The sequence below is a fragment of the Diabrotica virgifera genome, chromosome 7 (genome assembly GCF_917563875.1).
Source record: "Diabrotica virgifera virgifera chromosome 7, PGI_DIABVI_V3a".
NCBI classification, from domain to species: domain Eukaryota; kingdom Metazoa; phylum Arthropoda; class Insecta; order Coleoptera; family Chrysomelidae; genus Diabrotica; species Diabrotica virgifera.
In genome coordinates, this window is record NC_065449.1 from 144,933,518 (window position 1) to 144,955,975 (window position 22,458).

Consider the following 22,458-nt stretch of genomic DNA (forward strand, 5'->3'; position numbering starts at 1 on the left):
TTTCTCCATAATTGAAATAATTTTAGGGGGTGAGAGGTAACAATCGTTAAATTTCATTTTTAAGGGCCACCCTTAAGGGACACGTTATGAGAAATCGGCACCGTTACTCCCTGCTCCAGTGCATATTGTAAAGTAAACTCAAAGGTAAGCGGGGAACCGGTAGAAGGAGAATATCATGGCTGCGGAATTTGAGAAAATGGTTTAAGATCATCTCAACGGAACTGTTTCCAGCCGCAGCGAGGCAGGTTATGATTGCCAATATGATTTTCAACATCCGAAATGGATAGGAACCCGAAGAAGAAGAATACATAAGGGTTACGGTACATTACAGAACGTTTTCGGATTAAAAAATCCATTATCAGTGTTAAAAAAGCCAATAGTGTGCATGCCTGAGCCACCATTATGTTTTGGGTAAAAACCCTTTAAATGTTGAAAAGTATTATAATTTACTACATATTGTTAATTAAATTTTGTGATGTTGCAAATATTCCTGGATATTACCCAGGGCAACACAGGACTCTTCCCACGTGGTTGAAATGTGGGAAAATTTCATCCCAACTCATTCAACATCATAAGTTTTTCAAAAGATGAGTTCTTATTGAGTAAATTATCAGTAGTAATTGCACAAGAGCTCTAAAATTCGAGAATAATTTTAGAGATCGAGTGCAATTTGTTGCGATTATTTCATGAATAAAACTGTTCAAAACCAAAATTTTATTGTAATTTATTTATGTAAGTACAAATTAGTACAATTAAACACACAGTTGTTATAAATATTTGACGGTTGAAAGTCATCACTTTTATAATTTTTAAAACATTAATTGTCATTAATCTCACTGAATTTATTTTTTCGTAGCAACGAAGGGCATCTGACGTAATATACTTGACGACGGGACATTATCAAAAATTATCAGTTTAATTTTTATTTCTGTAGCTTTCTATTGGTCAGAATCTCCTATGACTGAAATAATCAGTAGTAATGGCACGAGAGCTCTAAAATTATGGATTTGTTTCCCCAGTGACAATTTGACAGTTTTAATTTGTGACACGACCCGAAGGGGAGTGAAATTATGTCAAAGTGTCATGAGGTAAACAAATCGATAAGAATTTTAGAGATCGGGGGTAATTCGCTGAGATTATTTCATGAATAAATCTGTCTTTTTAAATCATTTTAACTAATATTTTATTAACATCTTCACCTCAATATTGTGGTGTTAGTGTTATTCGTGTGAAAAATACCAGGAATTAAAAAATAATAATATAGGCACATGAGTATAAACGATTGTTTAACCTTTTATTTAAGCATACAACAGGATCAACAAGGATTTTAGAATCAGCAAAATAAAAGCAAATCATTGATTCGACCGTTATTTGATAGAAGTTTATTTTATCTAAGAATATAATACTGAAAACTTTTGTTTTTAACACTATAGTTGTTTCGACACAGTGATTTTCTCAAGTGCTGTATTTTTACTATGCGCTTTATAATGCGTTCACTTCATAATCTAGAACTGAACAAGATGAGCAGGGGAGGGCCTGTTTATGTGTTTATCTCAAATTTGGTCATTCAGAATTCCACAGATTCTAATAAAGATAGCTTAAGGGCACCCAAAGTCCCATTTAACGACAATGTTAACATTATGTCACATAGCTCTGCAACCAAAGCACTTAGAGACCTAATTTTTGTTTTATTTGGAAACTACATGCATTGTTTAGTCCCGCGTAGATTTTTGTAAAGTTAGAGTGAAAGAAACATTTATTTTAAATTTTTTAAAAATACTCTTACAAAAAAAACCCAAAAAAGTTTGGATTTTATTTTTTATTTTACTTGTTTTTATACATTTTTCAATAAAACTTTACGCGGGACTAGACATTATCTATTTACAACCACTGTAAAAATTTGGACCTTATATCATCTAAGAATCCAGAGATATCTGACATCAAAAGTTAAAAACCTAGTATTCGGGAAATCGCACAATAGTATAGTATAGTTGATCCAAAAGATGGCATAACCCAGACATCCAAAGTGAAAGTTATCCTTCAACACCAAATTGTTCTATATGGTCCACACAATGTCCAGAAAAAAGTCACACCATTTTGAGCGTCGGGTTTGGGGGGGAGAGGGGGGAGAAATCGGTAAATTCGTAGTATTTAAGTTTTTCGACAATATTTCTAAAACTATGCGGTTTAGCATGAACAACCCTCTATATAAAATTGTTCTACATTAAATTTGAAATAAAAATGGCCCTATGCATAATCTTTCTAAAATGAATGGTTCCAAAGTTACGGAGGTAGTATTGTATAACTGGTCCAAAACAAGGCCTAACCCAAACATCCAAAGTAAAAGTTTTCCTCCAACACCAAAATGTTCTATATGGTCCACATATTGTTCAGTAAAAAGTTCCACCATTTTGAGCGTCCGGTTTGGGAGGGAGATGGGAGAAAAGCCGGTAAATTAGTAGTTTTTTTTACGTTTTTCGTCAATATTTCTAAAACTATGCTTTAGCGTAAACAATGTTATATACAAAAATGTTCTACATGAAATTTAAAACAAAAAATGTTCTATACATAATTGTATAAAATTAACGGTTCCAGAGTTATGAAGGGTGAAAAGTCGAGGTTTTCGACACTTTTTATATTTTTTGGGCAATATTTATGATATAACTGTACCAAAAACCCAGACATTCAAAGTGAAAGTTATTCTCCAACACTAATTTGTTCTATATGGTCCACATAATGTTCAGAAAAAAGTCACACCATTTTGAGCGTAGGGTTTGGGGGGGGGGGGAGAGGGGGGGAGAAATCGGTAAATATAAAAAGTATCGAAAACCTCCATTTTACACCCTCCGTAACTCTGGAACCGTTGATTTTATAACAATTATGTATAGAACCTTTTTTGTTTTAAATTTTATGTAGAATATTCTTCTATAGAACATTCCTTACGCTAAAGCATAGTTTTAGAAATATTGACGAAAAACGTAAAAAAACTACAAATTTACCGACTTCTCCCCCATCTCCCCTCCAAACCGGACGCTCAAAATGGTGTAACTTTTTACTGAACAATATGTGGACCATATAGAACATTTTGGTGTTGGAGGAAAACTTTTACTTTGGATGTTTGGGTTAGGCCTTTTTTTGGACCAGTTATACTATACTACCTCCGTAACTTTGGAACCATTCATTTTAGAAAGATTATGCATAGGGCCTTTTTTATTTCAAATTTAATGTAGAACAATTTTGTATAGAAGGTTGTTCATGCTAAACCGCATAGTTTTAGAAATATTGGCGAAAAACTTAAAAACTACGAATTTACCGATTTCTCCCCCTCTCCCCCCAAACCCGACGCTCAAAATGGTGTGACTTTTTTCTGGACATTGTGTGGACCATATAGAATAATTTGGTGTTGAAGGATAACTTTCACTTTGGATGTCTGGGTTTGGGTCTAACTATACCATACTACAAACATAAAACACTAATAGGTTATAAAGCTACTGGTACACGGTAAGTTGAGTGCAGACGTTCAGAAAATAAATAGTTTCAAACCATGGATATTTTGTACTATAATGTGTTATATATCGTTGAAAAGAGAAGATTTCAGAGAATAATTTTCAATCATAACGCAAAAAACTTGAAAAATAAATTTTCAGACTTTGGGTGCCCTTAAGGCATTTATTTTGAATATGGTGAATTACAAATTGGTCATTAAAAGAATGATCATGGTCTAGAAGCCGAAATGAGTACCTAGAGTCTGTTTTTCTATTATTCAAAGTCCTTTTGTATTATGCCATACGTTTGCTAAGGTTTCTAATTTATTCTAAGGTTTGCTAATAATTATTTTAATGACCAATACTTTGACACCTTTGATACTAATGACACCTTTAGACGTTATCCAACCATAGAGTTATATATTAGCATAGAGAGAGTGTCATTCAGAGCGAAGTGACGACACCATCTTTTTTATTTGGATTAGTGCTGTTTCACTTTTACGCATAGTAAAGCTGCTACAGTTGTCTTCCTCTTCCGTGCCTATATTCACACTGAATTTCATCATAGATTTTCGATACAATGTGTTAGAAAGAGATGCAGCAAACCAGTCCATGAGATCTTGTCGTCAGGAAGCGCGGAAGGTAGGCTCCCTCTATGTTAATATATACCTCTATGTATCCAACATCTAGTTGACTTTAGTCATACGTATGACGTTAACGTGACATTAACATTTTTTTAATTGTAAATAATTTTGACGGAGCTGTTAAACGAATATAATGATTGAGTCCATAAATAAATCAAAAACAAAGACTATGATTAATGAGTTAATAATATTACTTTAATTTTTAAAACATTTTTATTTAAAAACTAATTTAAAAATTAAACAGACACAGTTTTCCCATTCCCTCAGGCAAAAAATATTCAGTTACTATCTTGTCATATTTTGACGTTTATTTGTGTCAGTCGAAACGAAAAAAAAGCTAACGTTTAAAGGTGCATGGGAAACTATTGCCAGTGGTCATGTATTATAGGTTTATACCGATGATTTCCCACCTCTACAAGGTGGGAAATTACTCTCCTTTTATTTCATAACCATGTTGTCCATCTTTTGCGTTATTTTGCCGGTTATTAGCGCGATCATCACTGTATATCCTAAAAAACCTTTCAAACTATGGAACTAAGGAAGAACAAACATGCGGGAACATTAGGTAAAACATTTGTAACTTGTATCGTGTAGTTCTATACACGATAGCAACGTACATTTTCTGCATTGATCGCTTTTTCACATCAAACCTTTGAAACAGTTATCCTCTGCTTATATTGGAACTTAGTCCAAATTGTAAAGACAAAAAACATAGACAAAAGGGACGAATAATAATAAACCTTTACTGGAATCAAAGAGCAAAAATTGAAATAGATAACGAACTCAGTCCAGAAATTTAAATCATGATAGGTGTTAGGCAGATATGTATTATGTCTCCATTTAGTACATTCTTTCACGGTTTTTGCTGTAAATTTTGCTTGGATTGACATGAAATTTGGCATATGCATAGCCAACATGTCAAAGAAAAACAGTGGTATGGTGCCGATGTGCGCTTTTGCCCCGGGGTGAGTTTCAACCCATCTCGGGGGTGAAAAAATATATGTCCAAGATAAGTCCCGAAATGGATAAACTGACCAATTTTAAGCAACTTTTGTTCTATAGAGCTTTTTCACCAAATCAATACTTTTCGAGTTATTTGCCAGTGAATATGTTCATTTTTCAACAAAATAACCACGTTTTTAGACGGTTTTTCGCAAATATCTCAGAACGTAAGCATTTTGTCGAAAAAAATATTCTTAGCAAAACTATAGCCTATAAAAAAGTTATGAACGCATGCATACTATTAAAAAAATGATGGAGGTTCTTACAAAATCCCATAAAACCCCATAAATCCCCAGATTACAAGAAAAATTTGAGTCTTTGTAACTAAAAAATAGTAAAATAATGTTGAAAGCACTTGAAAATAGAACAACTGAATGAACTTGCTGCCATACTAATAGCGAAAGAATACACTGGGCCGCTTTTAACTATAGAAACGTAAACACTTTAGGAAAACACACCGCAGGAAAATTTTACGTCAACGTAGCTCAAAAACTAAACCATACTAAAACTGCAGTAGTTGGAAGCAAGTACAATTACACACCATTTGAAGGTACACAGATGGTGTTTGAGGAATCTTTTATAAAACCAGTTTTACAACAAAATATATTTTCGGCACGGTATGGCATACCGCCTATTAGTGATTCAGGGTTAATGTATACAGGGTGTTTCATTAATAATTGTCCGTATAGTAACTGGAGAAACCTTAGCACAAAATACGGTGGTTCCTTACTGAGTTACAGAGTGTTATATCTAAAAATTTAAAAACTATTTTGGCTCAGCATTTTAAAACTATTCGACGTATCCTTTTCATACTTGGCAGGAAGTATAGGTACTGTACAAATTACTAAATTATGTTAAACAAACGTTTCTGGCTATTATCAGAGGCGTACGACGGGAGAAAGTGAATGGTTCACCCTTTTCAAATTCTACTCCACTGGCAGAATCGCTATTTTAGTCCAATATTTGGATTCTCCAATACTTTCTATGAAAATAATGTACTCTTTATTCGTAACGATAAAGTCATTAGTTTTCGACATATTTGAGGTTGAAATGCAACGGCACAGCTATTTTGGTTAATGTATTGTGCCCCTTCCTTTTTAACTTCAAATAATTCGAAAAATAATGATTTTATCGTTACGAATGAAGGTGTATTATTTACCTATAGACAAGGCGAAAACGGCGGGTTCGAAGGGAAAAATATTCCCATGAAATTTTTTTGCATAATCACATTCGTGAGACATCCCAGCATAAGGTTCAAGAAGTCGCCCACGTGAAAAGTGGGCCAATTTTTTTTTAACATTTTTTTTTTAATCAAATTGCAAGAATCAATATTTTTGGCCCGAACAATTTTTTCTTTGATTTTTTGGACCATTCTGGACAAAAAAGATCTCTTATAATTTTTCTCTAAAGTTGCTCGTTTTCGACTTATAAGCAATCTAAAATTGAAAAAAACGAAAAATAGCGATTTTCAAGGCTTAATAACTCGGTTAAAAGTTATTATTATGAAAGTCAATATATGACTAAATTAAAGTTTAAAGCCCTCCCTACAAGATCCTGAAGAAATTTTTGTCATTATTTTATTACTAAGCTGTTATTTTTAAGTAATATTAATAAGCGCCATGCACGTGTGCGGGGCTGTAAATGCTGAGTGCGAGAGAGAAGCCATTCCAGCAGTCCAATTGTGCATCTTACTCGCACTCACATTTACAGCAGCGTCAATACGATGTAACTACTCATTATTAATTAAAAATAACAGCTTAGTAGTAAATTAATGACACAGATTTCTTCAGGATCATGTAACGGCGACTTTAAACTTTGATTTAGTCACTTTCTGACTTTCAAAATTATAATTTTTGACCGAGTTATTAGGTCTTAAAAATGGCCATTTTCGCGTTTTTCAAATTTTAACTTGCTTCTAACTCGAAAAAGATCAACTTTGGAGAAAAATTATAGGAGACCTTTTTTGTCCAGAATGGTCCAAAAAATCTAAAAAAAATTAGTCCGGGCCAAAAATATTGATTTTTGCAATTTGATTAAAAAAAAAATTGTTAAAAAAAATTGGCCCATTTTTCTCGTGGGCGACTTTTTGAACCTTATTGTGGGATGTCTCAGGAATGTGATTATGCAAAAATATCTCATGGGAGTATTTTTCCCAACGAACCCGCCGTTTCCGCCTTGTCTACTAGAAAATATTGGAGAATCTAAAATTATGCTAAAATAGCAATTCCATCAGTGGTGTCGAGTTTGGAAAGGGTCAACCATTCACTTTTCCCTGTACGCCTCTGGTAGTAGCCAGAAACGCTTATTTAACATCCAATAGTAGGATGTACAGTATTTACACTTTTTGACAAGAATGATACGATATTTGAAATACCTTTAACGTACTGGGTACAAACATTTTTTAAATTCTAAATCAAACATACCTATTACATGAATATTAACTATTTGTATCCAGTACTTTAAAAGTATTCGACATATCCTTATCATACTTGGCAGAAGGTGTAGGTACTGTACACCATACTAAAATATGATAAATAAACCTTTCTGGCTACTACCAGAGGCGTACGACAGGGGAAAGTGAATGGTTGAGCCTTCCCACGTTCTACGCCACTGGCGGAAATACTATTTTAGTGCAACTTTTCGATTCTCCAATACTTTTATGTAAATAACATACTGTTCATTCGTACCGATAAAATAATTAGTTTTCGAGATATTTGAAGTTAAAAGTGAAGGGACACAATAAATTAACCAAAATAGCTGTGCCGTTGCATTTTCAACTTCAAATATCTCGAAAGCTAATGACTTTATCGTTACGAATCAAGAGTACATTATTCTTATAGAAAGTATTGGAGAATCCAAATATTGGACTAAAATAGCAATTCCGCCAGTGGCGTAGAATTTGTAAAGGGTCAACAATTCACTTTCCCCCGTTTGTCAAACGTTTGTTTAACATAATTTAGTAGATTGTACAGTACATATACTTCCTGACAAGTATAAAAACGATACGTCGAATAGTTTTAAAATTCTGAGCAAAAATAGTTTTTAAATTTTTAGATAAACACCCTGTAACTCAGTAAGGAAGCACATTTTATTTAAGTGTTTTAGGTTAAATATTCGTATTTTGTGCTTAGGTTTCTCCAGTTACTATATGGAAAATTATTAATAAAACACTCTGTATAGTGAAGCCATTTTTGAGGAAGCATGATTATCTCAAAGTCAAGAAATAATAATTAATGGAAGATCTATTAACTACGTAAAATACTACTAAGCAAAACAGACAGTTTATGTAAAGAATATGGACTAAAAATGAATATAAAAAAGACCAAATACATGATAATGACTAAGAAAACAAATACACAAACAAGAATACATTTGGGAAATGTACCACTGGAAAGGGTTAATACATACAAATACCTATTAGGAACCTGGATTTCAGACAGTAATGACCAAGCAACAGAAAAATACGACCAGGATAGAACAAGCAAGAAATGCGTTTGTAAATAATGAACAATTCTCTTTCACAAAGACCTTAGGTTAGAACTGAGACTAAGAGTTTCGCGATGCTACGTGTTTTCGATACTGCAATATGGACTTGAAGCTGGACATTGAAGCAAGAATACATATGGCATAATAAACACAATAAAGAAAGTTAGAATATCTAAGACACGTAATGACGGGACAGCGATATGAAATGCTAAGACTGATAATACAGGGAAAGATAAGAGAAGGAAGGAGTATAGGAAGAAGAATACTGATATGGTTGAAAAATTTAAGAGACTGGTTTAAATGCAGTTCTATAGAACTCTTCACAGCAGAAGGTAGATCGAGTGAAGATAGTGATGATGATATCCAACCTACGATTTGGATACGGCACTTCAAGAAGATGTTGGAACTTGCTTAAAAATATTTAAAACACACCAAGATTCAGTTTTAAACTCTGAACAGGAAAGTCATGAAATAGAATAATTTTTTTTGTAAGCATTTATTAACAATCAGAATTACATATTCTATGAGTTAATTTGATAACAAGTACAATACCTTATATATTACTATATAGTCCGTTCTTTAACGGTAAAATATTGCAAAACCTCTAAATTTTAAAGAACCGCTTGGATTGACATGAAATTTGGCATAAACATAGCTAACAAGTCAAAGAAAAAAAGTGATATTGTGCTGATATGTGCTTTTGCCCCGGGGGGGCTTTTCACCCCCTCTTGGGGGTGAAAAAGTATTCATCCAAACTAAGTCAGAAAATTGATAAACTGACTAATTTTAAGTAACTTTTGTTCTATAGAGTTTTTTCACTAAGTTAATACTTTTCGAGTTATTTGTCAGTGAATATGTTCATATTTTCAACAAAATAACCACACTTTTAGACGGTTTTTTGCAAAAACCTCAAAAGGTACGTATTTGGTCGAAAAAGCATTCCTAGCAAAAATATAGCCTGTAAAGAATTTAAAAAAATGGTGTATATATCACGTTTCTATACCTAGTAGAAGCAGAGTTATAGCTAATTAAAAATAGGTTCATATTCGTCAAATTCCAATTGGAATACTTTAACGTGAAATAACCAAAAATGAAGCACATTTCGGGGAAAACTCATTACGACTTATTTAAAGTGTTTTAAAAAAGCTTCATTTTTGTTTTATAAAAAAAATTTCTAGCATCAAAAGTAAACAAGTTACGCTCAAAATAAAGTTAGTCCCTTTTTTTTGGTAAAAAAATCGGGAAAATCACCCCCTAATTAGTATCTCAAATGAACTTAATCATTATGACTTCACAAGTTTCTTGACCCTTGTATGTATTCTTTATATGATCTGTAAGTTTCATCTGTTCAAAGTCCTTAATTTTGAAAGGGCTGTAGTTAAAAGGGGTTGAACGAGTCACTCATCACGAATGTATGCAAATTTAAAAACACCAAATCTATATCAATTTTTGTCTAACAGAAAAACGAAAAAGCACATGATATTCAGAAAAGCAATGCTGACTTTTTTTGTTTTTCGAGGTTTTTGGTATCTCTAACAATTTTTAAGTTATTTTGAAAAAAAGCATATTTTTCAAAGTTAAAATTTTTAAAAATTTTACTTTAAAACCAATTTTTTTCCAAAAAAAAAGCACTTTGAATCGATAAAACTTACAGATCATATAAACACAACATAAGTAAAATAATTTGTGGAGCCGTAACGATTAATTTCATTTAAGTTGCTAATTAGGGGGTGGTCTTCCCGATTTTTTTTGCCAAAACAAAAGCGACCAACTTTATTTTGATTTTATAAAGACAGTTTTATAAAAACAGAAATAAAGCTTTTTTTTAAATACTTTAAAAAAGTTATAATGGGTTTTCCCCAAAAAGTGCTTAATTTTTTGGATATTTCACTTCGAAGTATTCTATTTGAAATTTGGTGAATATGAATCTATTTTTCATTGGCTATAACTCTGGTTTTACGAGGTCCACAGACCTAACGCGTATACCATTTTTTAAACTTTTTACAGGCTATATTTTTGCTAAAAACGTTTTTTTCGACAAAATACTTACTTTTTGAGTTATTTGCGAAAAACCGTCTAAAAATGTAGTTATTTTGTTGAAAAATGAACATATTCACTCGCAAATAACTCGAGTGTTGACTTGGCGAAAAAGCTCTATAGAACAAAAGTTACTTAAAATTAGTCAGTTTATCCATTTCCGGACTTACTTTAGACTTATATTTTTTCACCCCCAAGAGGGGGTGAACGTCACCCGCAGGGCAAAAGCACACATCGGCACAATATCACTTTTTTTCTTTGACATATAAGCTATGTATATGCCAAATTTTATGTCAATCCAAGCGGTTCTTTACAATTTAGAGCAAAAACCGTGAAAGAATGGACTAATAGTATTGTACACTAATATGGCGTTATGAGGTACATCACCCAGCGGTTTCACCTCAGTTTCAGCGAAGATCTATGGGCCATAATCTTCGCAATCTTCTGTTGTTTAGTGGCTGCAGTAGTGGTAATATTAATTGGTTGGGGTGGCCTTCCAATAGGGAACTTTTTAGGGTGGAACGAAAGGATAGGAAAAAAATTTTTCCACCTACCTCTACCGAAAGTATACGTTTCCGGACCTGATTCTAGGGAGCAAAGTTGCACTTTTCCTCCCTAGGGAGGAAAAGTAAAAGTGACGTCATGAAATTTCATTCATGAAATATAACTTATTGACGCCCTGTACAATACCTATTCTCTATTACGTAAGTATCTATACATTTTAACGTTTATTATTAAAACACCCTGTATTTTGTAGAATGGTAAAAAACAGTAAATTGTTATTTTGATTTAACAATGTTTACGTTAATAATTTGACTTATATGTGACAGTTGACAGTTATATTGTACCTACCTATTAGTTTTAGTTCTATTAAATTTTGTTGGCTAGTTACATAAATAAATTAAGTAAAAATGAAAAAATTACTTGTTATTTGAGGAAGGTGGAAAAACCATATGTATAACATGGGAGTAAAGTGCCTTTTCCTCCCTTGAATGATTACTGCCCTCCGTTACGCGTCGGGCAGTAAACTTCATTCTCGGGAGGAAAAGTAGCACTTTCCTCCCTTGTTATACAAATAGCTATTTTCTTTCATAGAACTTTCTAATAGCACTCAAAAGTTGGCTTATCATGTCTACAATAAAACTACAAAATATTTTTGTTCTAGGTTTACATCTTGAGGCGCCGCAAAAGCTTTGAAAAGATAGGTTTTTAACAAAAAAATACAGAAAATTTCAAATATTTTATATATTTAACCTGGTGCCGTAGCTAACATTTCTTAGTCAACTATGGTTTCTATTAACAGGTAACATTGCTATCATTGCTATATGTACACATTGCTGTAAGATTTTTTTAGTTACAATATACAGGGTGTAACGAAAATACAGGTCGTAAATTTCATCACATATTCTGGGACCAAAAATAGTTTGATTGAACCTAACTTACCTTAGTACAAATGTGCATATAAAAAAAGTTACAACCCTTTGAAGTTACAAAATGAAAATCGATTTTTGCCAATATATCGAAAACTATTAAAGATTTTTTATTGAAAATGGACATATGCCATTCTTATGAAAGTAGCATCTTAAAAAAAATAATAGTGAAATTTGGACACCCTATAAAAGTTTTATGGGGGTTTAGTTCCTTTAAACCCCCCCAAACTTTTGTGTACGTTCCAATTAAATTATTATTGTAGTACCATTACTTAAACACATTATTTTTAAAACTTTTTTGGCTCTTAGTACTTTTTCGAAAAGTCAGTTTTTATCGAGATATTTTGAATATTTGTCAAATCCACCACATATTTGTATATGGTTAAGTACGATTATAGAGACTTGTATTGGTAATAATATGAAAATTTATGTATGATTTACATTTTTAGGTATATTTTGAACCGTATTAAAAAAGAAGTCATATCTCGATAAAAGGTGCCTTCTCGAAAAAATACAAAGAGGCAAAAAAGTTTTAAAAACATTGTGTTTAACTAATGGTATCGCAGTAATAGTTTAATTGGAGCGCACACAAACATTTGGGGGGTTTAAAGGAACAAAACCCCCACAAAATTTTTATGTAAACATATTAAAAAATAAGCCGCAACTGGATAAAAACTGGTTTATCGAAAAAAGACTAAGAGGCAAAAAAGTTTTAAAAATATTGAATTTAACTAATGGTACCACAATAATAATTTAATTGGAACGTACAGAAAAGTTTGGGGGGGTTTAAGGGAACAAAACCCTCATAAAATTTTTATAGGGTGTCCAAATGTCATTATAATTTTTCTTTAGGATGCTCCTGCCATAAGAATGCCACATATCCTTTTTCAATAAAAAATCTCTAATAGTTTTCGATATATTCGAAGAAACCGATTTTCATTTTGTAACTTCTAACGGCTAAGTTAGGTTTATTCGAACTATTTTTGGTCCCAGAATATGTGATTCACTTTATGACCTGTATTTTTGTTACACCCTGTATATCTTGATACTTAAATAAAATGGTTTTTTGTCTCAAACTTGGGCATAACCTTTTGGAGAGCAATCTTTGCTCTAACAAAGCCATTTTTGCTTCAAGACCACAAACAGTAAGAGATAACTCAGTCACGAGCTTTATGACTCTTTTGACTGCCTTTGTGTGACAGAGAAAACACGGAAAATCCACACACAGCACCTGACAACTATACTTCATTCTCTTGCTTCACTTGTGCACTATACTTTTTTAAGTCCTCTCCAGTTATATGTTTTGCCATAGGAGGCTCAGTAATTTCTTCTTCCATTCAGTTAATTATATCTATATCAGTGTAGTCATTGGCATTAAAGTTAAGCTTCGGGACAACAAACCTCCTTACACCATTTATGAGTTCCGATCTTGCCTTCAAAAGTCGCCGCAGACCTAGCTCTCTTATGTGTTTTCTCTTGTCACATTACATGGAGAGAAGCACATTTTCTGGGCGAGAGAAATATCCATTCCTTTGAATTACTGGATCAATTATTTGGAGATGATCCTCACAAAGATAACGTGAAAATTTGATGAGTCTCCATAGATTTTTTGATCCATTTACATAAAATGGTTTCAGCTTGATATTAAACCAGACTGGGGCATACACCTTCAACACATACATAGTTACATACAGTTTTCAGATTATTTGAAGGTTTCTCTGTTGCAACATGTAACCGAAGAAGGCGATTGGCCAAATTAAGCCATCGTGAATGAGCTAATTTCCCATGGGTTGTGAAAGAAAGATCAGAAGAACATACACCACTAGAGATTGCTTTGCACATGTCAAGTAAATATTTTTGATCTGTGCTTAGGTCATCCTTAATCTCTAGAATGGGGAAGTTGTTTTGTATTGGAACGAAATTATTAACCACATGAAGCTGGTTACAGATTTCAAGTTCTTTGCCTAAAAGTTCCTCCAAATTCACTAGGGCCTTTAGTTTTTCCATCCAATGTGCAAAACAAATTATGCAAAGGCAATTATTCATAGGTATAGAACAAACAAAGCAGTAATTACACCATTGTTAATACCGGTGTTAGTGGCAGTTACATCAAATACGACAGCTGTTATATTTGAAATTTTTAAAGGACTGTCCTCCTGAAAATGCTCCATTATCTTTTATAGCTTCCTCCAGGTTCCTCTACAATTGAAATGTGCTCTTCTACTATAGTTAGAATGTTAAATTGTATTAAGGAATGAAATAAATATTTCCTATTAAATATTTCTTTAAGTGTGGAATTCAAGTTCAAACTTTGCAGTTTTAGTAAAAATAAACATTGGATTGTTGTAAGTTAAAACTAAAATGATCTTGAAAGAGTAGTTTTAGAGTGTGAATTCATTTCAAATTGGAATTAACACATTACAATAGCTATTTTTTACCAAACCAAAATCATCAAAATTCGCAAAATTTAACTAAAAATTGTAACTTTTAACCCTTTTGCGGCACCTCTAAAAATATTTTGTTTCGAAAAATATTTTATTTGTGGCTTAACAATGGCTATAGGCAACTTTCTATCACTATTACACATTGAAATTATAAAATCATTTTTTTCGTTCCACCCTATTGTATAGTACATTTTAATAGTCTTTAATAATTGAAATGCTAAGGGTAAGTTTAATTTAATTGAACTAACTTGGGGATTAAAAATACGGGTCAATCCAAGCCAAGTGGTCCAAAGGTGGTTGCTTGACTATTTTTAATATTTTTTATTTTTCTAACTTTTAAACTTCAGTCTATAGAGAGTACAAAATTGCATTAATTTTATTTTTAAAAAATTTAGTTTGCCGATTACGGCCATTTTTGTTAAAGCGTGTCTATCAATTTCACGAAAAACATGGCTTCGCTCTTTAGTCAATATTTTTACTGAGGTTTGTCCTAGAACAATAAATCAAAAACCAAACTTTTTAGAAAAGTATACTCTAAAAAATTGCCTGTAGCATTATTTAATTTCAAACTACCCTTAAGGCCTTAAATGAAACTCAAAATTTGAAAAGGTAAACTGATAAAATTCAATTTCCAGCATTTTTTTAACAGCATAAGGCAAGATAATGGTTTGTAATTTTTTTCTGGAAAAGACATACGTACATATTTTAAATAAAAAAAGTTAAAGCTTTGACACTTTTTTCAAAAAAAATCTCAAAAATGTGATTTTTTGAAAAATCTCAAAGTTTGACCACTTATATCTGTTTTAACTATTTATAATGGGAAATAAGCCACAACATTATTAAAAAAATGATTTTTATTAACGCTTGTCAAAATTAAACGCTTTAACATTAACTGTCAAAATACAAAATACAATAGTATTTTGTATTTTGACAACGGTACCCGATTTGGGCGACGAAGCGTTAATAAAAATAATTTTTTAATAATATTGTGGCTTATTTCCCATTATAAATAGTTAAAATTGTAAAAATGCCACAAGAAAATAGCTTCAGAACAACTTTATATCTGTGATGGGCACGGATGAAAAAATTTGAAATTTGACAGAATGTTAGCCCCTAGCAAGTAGAATAAGGAGTAAACAATTTGGAGTTGCAGACTTACGTCATATAGGAGTTACAGGCCTGAAAAAATGATCAAAAATCAAAATGGTCAAAATTTGAGCGTTTGCGGACAGGGTAATTAGAATTCAAATAAACTGTCTAATGAAATAAAAATTAATGTATTTTCACCAGATTTCACAATGAATACAAATTTATACAGGGTGGACCAAAGAAAAGAGTCCACCTCGATATTTGGCAATAGTTACCTATTAGATTTTAAGGAAATGCCGAAATAGGTCCATTTTGATTTTTATTATATTGCAACTTTTTGGGATATATTTCATACTATGTGACGTCATCCATAAGAGCGTGCTGACGTAATCAATGATTTTTTTAAAAGGGAATAGGGGTCTTGTGGTATTTCATTTGAAAGCGTGTTCAATTCTCTAGTCAGTAATATAAACATTATGATCATTATTTATACAGGGTGACCAAAAAATATTTTTTGAATTAAATTAATTGGCGCAAGAAGAAGAATGTATGTAATTTATTTAACTAAAAATACATTGTACTGCTGTCAGAAAATAAAAAAAATGTTCATTCCCCACCCACCTACATTCTTCTTTTTGTCTCAATTAATTTAATTCAAAAATTATTTTTTGACCACCTTGTCTAAATAATTATATTATTGTTCATACTACTGAACAGAGAATTGAACACTCTTTCAAATGGAATAACATTCGACCCCTATTCCCATTAAAAAATCATCGATTACGTCATCACGCCCAGATGGATGACGTCACTGACGATGACTCGTCATGGAAACGTATGAAATATTTATAAAAAATGTAATTTAAAAATAAAAATCGACCTATTTCGGCATTCCCTTAAAATCTAATAACTGCCAAATATCAAGGTGAACTCTTTTCTTTGGGCCACTCTGTATAAATTTGTATTCATTGTGAAATCTAGCGAAAATAGATTAATTTTTATTACATTAGACAGTTTATTTGAATTTTAATTACCCTGCCCGCAAACGCTCAAATTTTGACCATTTTGATTTTTGACCATTTTTTCAGGCCTGTAATTCCTATATGACGTAAGTCTGCAACTCCAAATTTTTACTCCTTATTCTACTTGCTAGGGGCTAACATTCAGCCAAATTTCAAATTTTTCCATCCGTGCCCATCAGAGATATAAGGGGTCAAATTTTGAGATTTTTCAAAAAATTATATAATTGAGATTTTTTCTTGAAAAAATTTACTAAAGTCTCAAAGCTCAAAATTCTTTTATTTAAAGTATGTACGGATGTCCTTTCCAGAAAAAAATTACAAACCATTATCGGCTTGCCATATGCTGTTAAAAAATGCTGAAAATGGAATTTTATAAGTTTACCTTTTCAAACATTGAGGTTAATTTAAGGCCTTAAGGGAAGTCTGAAATTAAATAATGCTATAGGCCGTTTTTTTAGAGCATACTTTTCTAAAAAGTTTGGTTTTTGATTTACTGTTCTAGGACAAACTTCAGTAAAAATATTGGCTAAAGAGCGAGGCCATGTTTTCCGTGAAAATGATCGATACGCTTTAACAAAAATGGCCGTCATCGGCAAACTAAATTTTTTAAAAATAAAATAAATGGAATTCTGTATAGTCTGTATATAGTATAGTGTAATGTCTCTATAGACTGAAGTTTAAAAAGTAGAAAAATAAAAAATATTAAAATTAGTCAAGCAACCAACTTAATTTATATTGGACCACCATGGATTGACCCATACAAGATCTTAAATATTTACTAATTAATGGAATAGATTTTGCAAATATTCTCGAAGCATTTCTTTCGCTTATGGCGAAATCATCTTTAAGAGACATAAATGTGCGTCCTGTTCTTATCTTTTTTAGAGTTAAAAATAGATGAATTGTTTGTGTTTTATTTCCATTAACTAAAACGGTATAAAATGAAACGTAGACATAGACAATCTAGGTCTGTATTGAAACTTCATCAGTGTACAATTCAGAGACAAACTTTTAAATTGTTTTGCTTCCTCTTCTTTCGCATCTTCGTCACAAGATACAGAATCACTTTCATTGTACCAATAGTCATCACTACCACTATATTCACTATTATCTTCAAATACAGAACATCCTGATTTACTTTTTGTATCTTCAAATAATGTTTCAAGTCTTTTATAGGTAAAGTTCCTGCATCCTTATTATTTATTTGCAATGGTGACAACTCGACTGTAACACTTCTTTGAAATTTACACTGAATACCTTTATTGAGATACCGTTTTTGAGGTAAAGCTGGTTGGTTTAATTCAGGTCCTGATTGACCTAAGTTTGTGAAATTAGGATCACACTGTCTCTTATCATCATTGTCCTCTAGAACAGACTTAGATGTAGAAGCGGCATCTTCAAGAAGTTGTCGTTTAACCCTTTTAAGGGCTGCTTCCCTCACAGGCTGAGAAAAAGCTCGTTTTCTATGTAGTTGACAATCAAATATGTGCTGGACAACACCTGACTTAATAATTTTGGGACCACCCATAATCTTGAATTATACACATAGTTTCAAAAGTTATGCATCACCTCTCGTATTCACGCTTTATATAAAAAATATACCTTTTTGCACGATTGATCATTTTTGACTGTTTACCGTGACAAATTTTACGTCAGTTGGTGACATTTACTTGCAACTCGACGGTAAGTAATCCAACTCGACGGTAAGTACTCCAACTCGACGGTAAGTAATTCACTTACCGTCGAGTTAAAAAATCTCTTAATTTTAATTTATTTTCTGAAAGAATAAAGAAAACTAACGAATTATTTATTAATATTGAAACTTATGGTACAATTTGTTAAACTATTTAATGAAATCCCACTTGTTTGGGCTGTGGTTTCACTTCTAACAGAAACTCCTGCAGAATCGCATACATTAGTAGTATTACTAGTATTGCACAATATTTTTTCGGCAAAATCTATTTTATTTTGAAGAGGATCTTCTACATAGCTTTCTGCCACTGTCGATGAACGCCAACCATCATGACGCTTAATTTCGAGGACATCAACACCTTTATTAGCCAAAAGCGTTGCTGATGTCCTCCTGAACGAATGGCCAGTATAGTTCTCGGGATTAGGCAAATTTAAGAATTTAGCAATTTGAGAAGGCCAGCCCCCGATTGTCCCTTTCCCTATTACTTGAGCACAACATTTTCCTTTGGCGTATCTTAAGAACAAATGATTTGATTTTACTTGTAATGGACGAAGTTTTATATACCTTTGGTAGGTATTTTGATAACGGATTTTGGATTTTTCGGGAATAATTGCGGAACACCCTTCTTCCCAAGCCCGTTCAATTTCTTCAAATTCACTTTCGCTCATATTTTAATTTATAATAATCAAAATTGTACTTAAAATTATTGACAACTAAATAAAAACTCAATTCTCCATTGTTGTTATGCACCCTAGTTACTACCTAACAACCAAAGTATCTATCTTGATAAAATGAATGAAACTAGTCAATATGACGAAAATGTTTAATTTTATAATTTATAATGGTATTAATCGTGCAAAAAACGTGATAAGCATGTCGAACGTTAAGGGTAACCGATCTCAGATAATAATTGGAGTCGTCGCTCCGCTCCTCCTCCAAACAATTGTCTTCGATCGGTATAAAACCCTTACCGTTCTCCATACTTAATATACTATTTTCGGTTTTTTATTTTATTTGAATACCCATTTAATTGACCTGGTTTTGCCAAGGTGTAAACATTTGAAAAATTTATTCTGGTGAAATTTTTGAAAACGTTATTAAAAATGAAACGTAAAATTGAATGAAGTACTTTAATTTCTGAGTTGGACTGTATAAGAATTATCGATTTAGTTGAAGAAGGCCATTCACAGCGGTTCGTGGAGGAAAGAGTGGGTGTTTATCAAAGTGATGCCTCACGGATATGGAATAGGTTCCTGGAGACAAACTCGATACGGAATAGAGCTCGGTCTTGTAGACCCCGAGTTACCAATGATCGACAGAATGGATATATCAGAATTTCCATCCGTGGAAATTCTTCTATGTCTGTACCAGCCCTCCAAAGAGAATTCAGGCATGCTACAGGAGTCAGAGTATCGTTGTCTACAATAAGAAGAAGAATTTTAGACTCAGGTTTAAGGAGTCGTCGACCAATAAGAGTTCCTCAGCTACAATCTAGACACGTTTTGGACCGCCTCCAGTGGGCTCAAGAACACATACAGCTCCCCCAACAGTTTTGGAATTTTGTGTTTTTTTTTCAGACGAGACCAGAATCTGTTTAAATAGTGATAACCGGCGAATTCGTGTGTGGCGAGAGCCAACAAGAGCTTCATAACTAGCCACACACGAATTCGCCGGTTATCACTATTTAAACAGATTCTGGTCTCGTCTGAAAAAAGCACAAAATTCCAAAACTGTTGGGGGAGCTGTATGTTGTTCTTGAGCCCACTGGAGGCGGTCCAAAACATGTCTAGGTTGTAGCTGAGGAATTTTTATTGGTTGACGACTCCTCAAACTAAAATTCTTCTTCTTATTTTAGCCAACGATACTCTGACTCCTGTAGCATGCCTGAATTCTCTTTGGAGGGCTGGTACAGACATAAAAGAATTTCTACAGATGGAAATTCTGATATATCTATTCTGTCGATCATTGGTAACTCGGGGTCTACCAGACCTACTCAATTCCGTATCGAGTTTGTCTCCTGGAACATATTCCATATCCGTGAGACATCACTCTGAGAAACACCCACTCTTTCCTCCACGAACCGCTGTGAATGGCCTTCTTCAATTAAATCGATAATTCTTATACGGTCCAACTCAGGAATTAAAGTACGATTCATTTTTAATCACGTTTTCAAAAATTTCACTAGAATAAATTTTTCAAATATTTACACCTTGGCAAAACCAGGTCAATTAAATGGGTAATAAAATAAAATAAAAAACCAAAAACGGTATATTTTTAATAAAAAAAGCCCATTAAATATCTGATAAAGATACGGATTTATAAAAGCGTAAACATCGTGAATACGAGGGGTGATGCATAACTTTTGAAACTATGTGTATATAGTTATCCATGTCTTGTTCAAACTGTAACCAATAAACAAGTTTAAGTAGGCACATTTCATGAAACGACAACTAATATTTTTTCTTGAAATAGAAAATGTCTTATTAGGTACCTAATTAGATAAATACTCACATCGAAATGATCTTCTCAGAAACAAAGACTTTTGGTACTTTGTGAAATATCCTTTTTATCTCGCAAGCCTGCCTTTAGCCATTTTAATCGTGGTTTTTGGTTCTGCTAGTAGAGTAAAAAATGTTTGTTGGATATTCTGACAGTTGTGCTTTGGCATTCCGGCACCATATAGTACTTATATTAGGCAGATTTGTTTTCAATTTTAATAAAGTATATTATATACTAAATACACTAATTACAATAATATAAACACCGAGCGAACAACACAGTTATTCGACACGCACAACTAGCAATGGCAAAATGCATTCCATGCAATAGCTCACCTAACGGGCGAATGAGAACAGTGGTTGGTGACGTCAGACCCCAGCTCGCTCTTTTGAAGTTGTTTGAAACGGAAATTTTTCGGAAATTTTACGGAAATTTTTTTTACACCATTCATTGTTAAAACGTAATATTTTGAATATAACATTTTTAAACATAAATTAACAATTTTATGCAAAAATTTTTTTATGTGCAAGTTCCCTATTTCTCGTGGTGGCTCTTTCTTGAATTACTGTGCTGACTAACCAGTTTAGGTCTCTATGAAGGGTTAATTTTTTTCATTAGCAAGATACGAGAGAAGTTCCTATTAGCAATAGGGAACTTGCACATTTTTGTTTTATTACATAATAATGTTCAGTTTCGTTTAAAAATAGGATTAACAAAATTTCACGCCTCAAAACCTCATAATAACTTAGAAGTACAAATTTAAAATCTTATGTATGTTTAAGGGCATAGGTGCAAAATGTCGCCTGTCAAAATGTTCAAAGTCTTTTAAATGTATTAATTTTTTTCGAAACCTGAGAAAACTAACAAATATTTTTGAAAAATTTAAACGCAGAATGAAAGATTTCAGTATTACTGAGGGCCGAAAGTCCCTGAAAACTTCTATAATGTTTATTTTAATAAGTTACAGAGGTGGAAATAAAAGAGAAAATTTAGTGTGAACATTTAGTGAACTTTGTATTTATTCTAAGGGACTTTCGGTCCTCGGTAATAACGTAATCTTCCATTTTGCAATTAAATTTTTCAAAAATACTTATAGTCCAAGAGGCAGCGCTGAACAATCTCTTTGAATTTGAAGCTAGATTTTTCACAGTTGATTACTGTGATTGTGTAGAGAAATATACTGCGGTCGGTCAAGCGAAACGTAGAACAGGAGTTACTGAGAGGGTATCAAAGTTGCTTTCCTACGAAGGTAATTAAATCCATTTACTAAGGCTGAAAATCAGTACACACGTTCTAAATTAAATATAAATAAAAGTTATTATAGTCGGTCAGCTGTATAACGGGACAGAGCCGGTCGGTCGGCCCCAGTGAATGTATAGGGTTATTCACTATATTTTGACCCCTTTGTAAACTGATTTATTTACAGAATTAGAAAAAAATGTAACATACAAAAGATATTCGATTTTTAAATCATGATTTTTTAACATATATATCGTACTAGTGACGTCATCCATTTGGGCGTGATGACGTAATCGACTATTTTTTTAAATGGGAATAGGGGTCGAGTGCTAGCTCATTTGAAAGGTTATTATTCAATTCCCTATTCAGTAATATAAAGATTAACATG